Source organism: Amphiura filiformis, chromosome 9 (assembly GCF_039555335.1).
Source record: "Amphiura filiformis chromosome 9, Afil_fr2py, whole genome shotgun sequence".
NCBI lineage: Eukaryota > Metazoa > Echinodermata > Ophiuroidea > Amphilepidida > Amphiuridae > Amphiura > Amphiura filiformis.
Genome location: NC_092636.1, coordinates 7930008 through 7937803, shown reverse-complemented (window position 1 = coordinate 7937803; position 7796 = coordinate 7930008). Strand labels below are relative to the sequence as shown.

At 35.0% G+C, this 7796-nt stretch overlaps 1 long non-coding RNA gene across 1 annotated transcript; it reads left to right on the top strand.

Annotated features, from left to right (window-relative positions):
• Window positions 1-1131: 1131 nt before the first annotated feature.
• On the top strand, window positions 1132-6996 carry LOC140160267 (uncharacterized). The gene is made up of 3 exons (XR_011859924.1): window positions 1132-1483; window positions 5093-5177; window positions 6920-6996. It is a non-coding gene; the product is annotated as an uncharacterized lncRNA (long non-coding RNA).
• The last annotated feature ends 800 nt before the right edge of the window (window positions 6997-7796 follow it).

Below are 7796 nucleotides of genomic sequence, written 5' to 3'. Positions count from 1 at the left end.
GAAAATCACATCCTAGGTTGTCTAACACAAGGATATTGGGCTGTTCTTGTTGAAATACATACACCCCCTGTGAAAGGGGGTGTATGGATTTATGGAAAAAGGGGGTGTATGGAAAATCCACACAGGGAGTGTGAATTTCAAATGGGGTTACCTAAATTGGTGACTCCATTTGAAATCTAAACCCCCTGTGTAGGAGATTATAAGGTCATGTCTTACTGGGGGTGTATGGTTTTCAACTGGAATAGCCTTGCACTTAATGAAAGCAGGTGCTTCATAACAGTGGCAAGGTCTCTCATAATGAGTAGGCCTACATAAAGTGTGTAGTGTTCATGAAATGAATATTGATATTTGGTGTAATCTGTTATAGGCCATGCTCATTCAAGGTCTATAATGTCAACTCTAAATTAAGCTTTATGAAGTCATTGTAGATATTAGAATTATGTGCTGTTTTGTGTAATGGCATAGAAGTAATGTAGATATTGGGTTTTTTTCATAAAAAGATATTGCTATCTACCATAGATAGATAGCATCATACAATATTGCTGTCTACTGTAGATAGCATAATATTAAATTGCTATCTGTAATTCTACACAGATATCATAATACTAAATTGCTGTCTACTGTAGATAGCATAGTACTAAATTGCTGTCTACTGTAGATAGCAAGACCAGCCCAGCGGGTCAGTTGCCTGATTAAGTCTGGTGGTTCCAGATGCAACGTAGCAAAAGTTGCAAAAAGTAAGTTCCAGTATTAGATTTAATTCCAAAACTCTGTACTAAATTGCTATCTACAGTAGATAGCATAGTACTAAATTGCTATCTACAGTAGATAGCATAGTACTAAATTGCTATCTACAGTAGATAGCATAGTACTAAATTGCTATCTACAGTTGATAGCATAATACTAAACTACTGTCTACTGTAGATAGCATAATACTAAATTGCTATCTACAGTAGATAGCATAATACTAAACTACTGTGTACTGTAGATAGCATAATACTAAAGTACTATAATATTGCTGCCTACTGTAGATACTAAAATAGGTTTAAAATATCACATAATTGACTTCACAAATAACAGGTGTTTCCTCAATCACACCTATTGACCCATTTGCAATACAATAATCTGCTTTTCAAAGTGTTATTGTGCTCAATATATTCTCTTCCTTCTTTCCAGATCGCAACAGACAACTCATACCAAAATTCTGCATCATATTACTTCCAAGAGTGTTATGCAAGCTACAAAATCTAAGACAGATAATTACATTTGGGACATCTCACATAAAATGAGTTTACACCTAGCATACAGCCAGCTAATTCCAGCCGGAGCGTTTTGATGCATGCATGTAGCAAATGAAAGCATGCATGCGCCCGTCCCTAAGAGACCTGTATATCATGGTAGGATAATGTACCAGTGATGCTGCAGTTCATCTCTTGTCGGTGGATTCCTGGGTTGTAATATGCACAGTGTGTTTATATTTGAGGTAAGAATATGTGATGTCCATACTAATATGTAAAATCTTAACTTATTTACCTTTCTATAAGGTGTCAAACAAAAAAAAGAAAGATATGGGCATGGCAACCAATTTTAGCCATTTTAGTTCAAATAATAGGGTGGATTAAATGGGGTTTGGGAGCAAGGTCCTTCCCCCTCATCAGTGGCATAGACAAGTTGCCCTCATGTGAGAAATCTAGTATCCTTCTTTCTCCCCTCGCTTGTGGGATGACCATCTTTATATTTTTCATTTTTTAGGCTTTTAAGTCCATTTTTGAAATTTTTGTCAAAATGTCCCCTTGAAAGTTGCCTAGCCCCTCCCCTTTGTTCCCCTCTGACAAAGCCCTCTCCCTAGTTCTAAATACCATGAGTAATTCACCAACAATGGTGTCTGCATCTTCATTTAATTAGGCAGGTGTTAGATGAAAATTCATCTTGATTATGAGTGCAAATAGAGAACAATGTGTACTTTGCAAGCATTTAAATTAATTTTGAAAGTGGGTCAGCCGCAGATTTATTTTGTATTTTGTTGTCATAAATAAACCTCTGTGCCCAGGAAAGTGTCTATATAGTTGTGTATATATAAGTGGCCCATATGTTAGATGCTTATGAAAATTTTAACTTCAATTGAGTAAATTTTTTTGTTTAATGTGTTGCTGTGTTGCTTCTAACATGAAGGATCTAAATGTGCACCTGCTTGTATTGCCTATAGTCAACCATGTTGATTTACGGGAAGCTTGCGGAAGTAATCTGGCTTGAAGTGCTTTTATATAAATGGCTATTCCATTTGAATCTGCCACTCCCCTGTGAAAGCTCTTAGAAACATCTTCCACAGACATGACAGAGGGAGTATGTTTTTCAAATGGAATTGGCTAGGGTAAATTATTTTGAAACTCATACTCTCCTTCTATATGGCTTTACCAATATATCTTCCACAAGAGTGAGTATTTCAAATAGAGTTACCCAATCGTTGATTCTATTTGAAACTCATACTCCCTCTGTGGAAGACTTTAATCTGCCACACCCCTGTGGAAGTTTTTAGAAACATCTTCCACAGAGGGTGTATGTTTTCCAAATGGAATTGGCTAGGGTTAATTATTTTGAAAATCCTACTCCCATTCTATATGCTTTACCTATATATCCACAAGAGGGAGTATTTCTAAGTTACCCAATCGTTGATTCTATTTGAAACTCATACTCCCTCTGTGGAAAATTTTAGCTATATATTCCTCAGGGGAGTGTGGGTTTCAAATGGAATGGCCAATTCCAACATTTAGCAACAGTGTTCAGTTAATTTAGTTTATCTTATTACAGCTAACAAAATATAATATTAACAATTCGAATAGACATACACTGACATAGTTTGAGGTAGAGTATTTTGTAAGAAATCAATGCATTTCTATGGGGTGTTTTTTAGACACACTGTAAGCTTTTCATTACAGAGTTGCATGTTGAGTCTATGCACCCAGAATACTAATGTGTCTTGCTTTATATGGTACACTCTTGACAACTTGAAGGATGGGTCAAATAGGATATGGAAAAGAACAAATATAAAGCTATTTCATTCCATTTCAGAATCCAGAAGAATATTTAATCCAAACTTTTACGTAATTTAATTTTTTACTCTTTTCAGGGATAAAATTGGGACGGCAAAGAGTTATTATTACTGTCATTATAAGCATCATTAAAATGGATAAAAATGTGACAAAAATTGGAAAAATGGGATGGAAATTTGACAAAAAGACAAAAATTCGAAAATTTGGACAAAAAATAGGGATGGAAATTTGAACAATGGGGACAAAAAGTTGACAAATGAGGACACACTCAAAGGCTGGCTACAAAGAATGTGTTAACAAGTAGATTAAAAAAAAAAAAATTTTGTTAGTGTTTAAGTAGGGATGAGTAGCATTTTACCAACACGTGTTTGTGCAGTTTAATATTCTTGGAGGTATCAGATTTGTTTTTCAGATAAAAAATTATTATACCGTCAACTTGTAATAAAACACATATCAGATAGATGCTGCAAACCATAATTACCAATCAATTCAATGACATGCTAATTAATATGGTACTAGACCATGTTGATATCATGATTGCACTCAAGTGCATTTTATAAAATGAGCACATTAACTAATGAAAATCCAAAAATCCAATTTCTGTTATCTATTAAAAAAATTGATGCGATTGATTAGGCTAATGTAGCAATTATCTTACACTATTTAAAATGAGTATTTAAAACGAGTCTCAGTAAATCAATATCTCAGTGCATAGTCGTAAATTAGGCTATTCCAGTTGAAATCCACACTACCCCTGTGGAAGATTTAGGAAATATCTTCCACAGGGGGAGTATGTATTTTAAATATAATTGGTCAGGGTTAATCATTTTGAAACCCATACTCCCTCTATATGTACTATGGCTTTAACTATATCTTCCACAACTGGAGTGAGTATTTCAAGTAGAATTTACCTTACTGTCTATTCTATTTCAAACTCATACTCCCTCTGTGGAAGACTTTAGCTTAATCTTCTACAGGGGTAGTGTGGATTTTCAACAGAAGAGCCCAGCGGTGATCAGACCTGCATCTGTAGTCTGGGTGATTTGCAAGGCATGTAAAGTCAAGCTTTATTTATTTCATCATCTTGTCTGTATATATATTGTATAAATTAGTAACGAGTGGCGAAGACGTAATTAATATTTGATTAAACTTTGAGATGATTTACAATTCAATTACTAAGCACACCTACATTCAATGCACATTTCTTTGTGTATACTGTAAACATTGCTCCAGTTTTTAAATAAATAAATTTATTTACTGCAGACAGAGTGACATAAGTAAGAAAATATTAATCATGTCATTCTATGTTTCCAAAAATAGTGCTTCTCCTTACAGAGAGCTCAAAACATACAATTTTGCTTGCTGTAATTCACTAAGTGAGTGAGCAATGTCAGATTCTAAATGATTATATATAATAAAAAAAAGTAATTTTATACATATATGTGAATTGTATTTGAAGAAATTAAGCAATGATCAATAATAATGTGCATTAGAAAATTTTAAAATCAATTAATATCTGTTGAATGAAGCTAACAGTATATTTCATCAGCATATTTCTTAACTATACATGTATAATATAGGCCTGCACAGCCACATATAGTATACCATACTTGACTGAATGTCTAAGTTCAAGTGCCATATGCTACAGGCTAATTCAGCACTCCAGAAATCCCTGTCCAACTTGAAGAAATATTCAGCTATACGACATCCGTCATCAAATTTGCAAATCAATAATTTATTTCATATACGCGGCAACCGAGTAAGGCCGGTGTATTTGGGTTGCGTTACATAATCTGAAGTCAAAATACTTATAAGCTTCAGGTGGCAGTGGTTCAATATAAGTTTTGCTTTGGTTCAAGTATGCCTTGAAGGTTGCTCTTACGAAGTAAGACTTAATTCAGTATATGTCAGACGGAAATTATAATTATCGCAGATTCTGAACAAGCAACATTTCATTAACATTTGATTCTGTATGCGAATAAAGAGTCTAAGAGTTTGCCAACAATTATTCTGTTTTACCTTTGACCTTGGTTATATAACAGACTCATGGAAGCTGAACCACTATACCATTCCTTAGTCTTGTTGAAGTCAGAAGGTTGCTGAGTGATACAGACTTTGTAGAATGAGGTAAAGTATACACTACAATTAACAAATCAAGGCAATAGCTGCCTTATATATATTTTGACAATTTATCATTTTGGTACCACGAAATGAGCGTAAAGTCGTAAGTTGGTAGTTTCAAGACATCCTGGCTGCTGCGTTGGTGTTCTCTGTTTCACATGCACTTTTTCAATCCAATAGTATGTCTGGCTTAATTCCAGCTCTGAGAAAATCACATGCCTTTGAAGTTTAAAACAACACTTAAATAAATGATTTATGATTGTCACAGAAAAACTTTTTTAAGAGAAGTTGCTGTGTGGTCCCTTGATAGCTTTCTTCTACACAAGGGTTTAAATGCTTTTTAACACATCTACCAAAGCAGCTATTTTTTTAAAATACATTATGTTTTGCGAATAAACTTGTTGTAAATATGGCAAGCATGCAACATCTGAGTAAATTTATTAGTTGTTGCATTTTGATCACAAATTATATGAACAATCCTACAAATGCAACTTTTCAATGCAAATTTAGTTGTTGAAGCTCGTAAAAGGCGGGACTCATAACATTGTGGATTGATATAGAATGGCGTACATACAGCTAGATGCAGCACTTACACGAACTGCGCTTTGCGTATTGTGTGAATGATGTGCGCTTTTGTGAATTTTGTGAACTTTATTGACTCGCATAGTAACAAAAACCAAATAATTCTCGCCTATTAAGAGCTGATCATAGTATATTTGCATCAAAGAGCTTCTATCAACAGTATTGATCTATCAAAGTGACAGAGCAGTAACTATGAGCACTCAAATCATTTACCAAAGAGTTCACCAACTATCTGTAATGAATTGAAATGATGGGCTGTTATTTAATCTCTAATAGCAAAATTGATGTTGCCATGGAAACCATGCAAGCAATTTGATAGCTTTCAGTGAGGCATTTTCCATAATGTATGTTGTTAACCAAAGCTGTTTTTAGTCAAACATTACTTAAAATGCATTTGAATACTGAGGTGGAAAATGGAATTGCAAAAATGCAACAAGATCTGATCCATCCAGGCTGAAGGCGGTAAATGTGAAATTGAGATGCAGTCAAGACTGAATAGGGAACAAATGACAATCAAATAGATTGGCATTGTATACGCTGATAACTTTGAAAACAAGTGTGCTAAACATGCACGAATAACATACTTGATGATAATAATTTGTCAAAATTGCCCCCTTTGGATCATGTTGTCCCGTAAAAATTTGCCTAATGGCACAAATATGGGCTCCTTTATCATAACTTGAATTTTAAGCACAAATGAAAAGTGCCATCCACACCAGCAAATAAGAGCATGGACCCTTAATTCTTGTTGGGATTTTCAGAGGAGGGATCTCTCTATATTTTGTATGTGAAATTTACCCTAATTGTTATTGATTTTAGTTGAAATCTCTTCATCTGTGCTGATCAAGAGGAAATGTTAAGTATTATCTCTATCATAGTGCATTTAAAATGCTGCTTTAAGATTTATCATAATGCATGTACATTCACGGATATTCATAGGTATATTTTGGAATTAAACATATTTAACCTAGCGTAACAGGGTTATGGGAAGTGAGCTCTATTAAACTTCTTAAAAAACCGACAACATGTATTTTGTTCTTAAGCCATGTAACCACACAGTAGATTATTTTAAGACCATCAGTAAGACTATGCTACAGAAGCTTGCCATTAATGCCAGCTCTTGTTGACTCACTAATAATTCACTTCTTGTGTGCCATTCTATGCAGGTAACGGAACACCATTGATGCAATGTGTAGCTGAGTGAGCATGGTGAGGAAGAGAGAAGATGTTTCTTATGTGCTTTCAGTGGCGTACCGTGGCCGCCCCAACCCCGGGGGGCTGAAGAAAATGCAATTTTGCCGCCTTTCATAAAAAAACTAAAAAGGTTAAAAAAATTTTTTGTCGGTAGTTTGAAAAATAAAAAAAAAAAAAAAAAAGGGTTTCAGGCATAGCGCCCTAAAAGTGCAATTTTTTCAAAAAATTTCTGCTTTATCAATTTTTTCCGCCCTTTTTATTTACTAGTTCTTTTGCCGCCCCTTCGCTTTTGCACCCCTGTTTTTGCCGCCTTCTCCTTCCACCGCCCTTCATTTTGGCCGCCCCTGCTTTTACCCGGGGCTGGCGCTAAAGACCCCCAAAAATACGCCAAGCATGGCTTTATGTCAATATGGCACCATACAGGATTGAACTGAACACTGTATGAGATATCAGGGCAAATATGTTGGCCATATTGATAAGAACTTGTAAGAAATGAGCTCCAGTTTACATTACCATTCATAAATGAATGAAGTTGTATCACTCGTAGTAGTAATATGCAATGTATTTTGTGCTGTACAATATAGGAGAGGGGTTGTGTCCGATCTAAGTAAACAAATAAACTTATTTACCCCATATCTTGTACTAGACCTTATGCTAATGACTGTGGCACTTCCCAGCTCTGCTTGAGATAAACATCAATGCTTAAAGCAGTGCAGTAGTAGTACAATAAGACAGGAAATATGCACTGATGTAGTTTTACTTACCAATTTAAATCCTACAAAATACCATCCAGATAAGAGTTGTAGCTCAATCCTCAGCTCGCTTCAACAACACACCTGCATGCACACG